Source organism: Orycteropus afer, unplaced genomic scaffold (genome assembly GCF_000298275.1).
Source record: "Orycteropus afer afer isolate SDZICR_OR568_19922 unplaced genomic scaffold, OryAfe1.0 scaffold00016, whole genome shotgun sequence".
In the NCBI taxonomy this organism is placed as follows: Eukaryota; Metazoa; Chordata; class Mammalia; order Tubulidentata; family Orycteropodidae; genus Orycteropus; species Orycteropus afer.
Window position 1 is genome coordinate 4164720 of NW_006921603.1, and position 1509 is coordinate 4166228.

At 36.8% G+C, this 1509-nt stretch overlaps 1 protein-coding gene across 1 annotated transcript in view; it reads left to right on the forward strand.

Annotated features, from left to right (window-relative positions):
- BICC1 (BicC family RNA binding protein 1) overlaps nt 1–1509 on the forward strand; it is a 367817-nt gene that overhangs the window by 26836 nt on the left and 339472 nt on the right. The gene's annotated exons all lie outside the window — the stretch shown is intronic.

Below are 1509 nucleotides of genomic sequence, written 5' to 3' on the forward strand. Positions count from 1 at the left end.
CTTTTTTTTTTTTTTTTGGTGGAGTATTCCATTGTACAATTTACTTATATATTCTGCTATTGATGGGAAAGAGCTCTGGTGGTGCAGTGGTTAAAACATTTGACTGTTAACCAAAATATCGGTGGTTTGAACCAAGCAGGCTCTCTGTGCTGGAGAAAGATGAGGCAATCTGTTTCTATAAAGACTTACAGCCTTGGAATCCCTATGGGGAAGTTCTACTCTGTCCTATAATAGGGTTGCTATGAGTCAGAATTGACTCGATGGCAGTGGCAGTGGGTTTACTGTTGATGAACATTTGTTATTTGTTTATTTGTCTGGCTATTTGAATAAGGCTGCTTTGAATGTTCTTGTAAATATATTTTGGTGAGCTGATTTCTCTTGGGTATATACCTATGGATGAAATTGATAGATCAAATGATAAGCATATGTTTAGGTTTAGAAAATCAGTCCAAATAGTTTTTCAAATGGGTTGTACTCTACCATATACTATCTATAATCTTAAGAATTTTCCAGTAGCTCTAAACCTTGCCAATAACTGGTCTGGTTAATATTTCATGGTAGTCATTCTGGTGAGTGTGTTGCAGCATCTCATTGTGGTTTTAATCTGCATGTCTTTGATTACTAGTGAGATTGGCCATCTCTTCACGTGTTTGCTGCTTATTTAGATGGTCACTTTTGTGATGCATCTGTTTACTGTAATGGAATTTTACATTAGTCCCACGAATGGCCCTCTAGCATCTAGCTGTGTGACTATTATAACTATAACTTGGGCTTTCAAATAACCTGTCTGGAATTGGCAAATACTCTTATGGTAAAGGCTCCAAATACCATCTCTTCAACTATATCCTGTCTGTATACTGTCTGTATATCCTGTCTGGTTAATTCTTCACTCTCTTCTTAATCCTCCATGCCTTAAAGCAGAATTTTACTTTATTTTTTAAAAATACTTTTGTCTTGCTTTTTTAGTTAACCACAGTGTGCAGGTCCATTACCGAGGCTGTCATTATTGGAAGTGGATTTTGTTTTTTAATTAAGTGATTCCTGTTTTTATAATCTTAATTTCAAATATATGAAGGAAAATATGTTATCAAGTATCAATTTTTAGAGGGAATGACTTCTAAGGAATTTGTTTGGAACTTCATTTGTGGTTTTGTTACAAATTATTCCTTGGCTTTCAAGGAATTTCTTGTAAAATGGGTTGTATTTATATTTTTCCTTTCAATTTAACAATGTTATTTCTTGCTATTTTAGAAATAAAAATATTTTAGTTAGAATTTTAAATTAGCTCTAGATATGTAATAATGTTCCCTTGTTACCCTCCCGAGAGGGACCGGGTCTCCGGGAGCAAGGTAAACACGGGCGGGCTTGTGCTTGCTTACTGATCTGCACTGAACACTTTCCCTTGTTACCCTCCCGAGAGGGACCGGGTCTCCGGGAGCAAGGTAAGCACGGGCGGGCTTGTGCTTGCTTACTGATCTGCACTGAACACTTTCCCTTGTTACCCTCCCG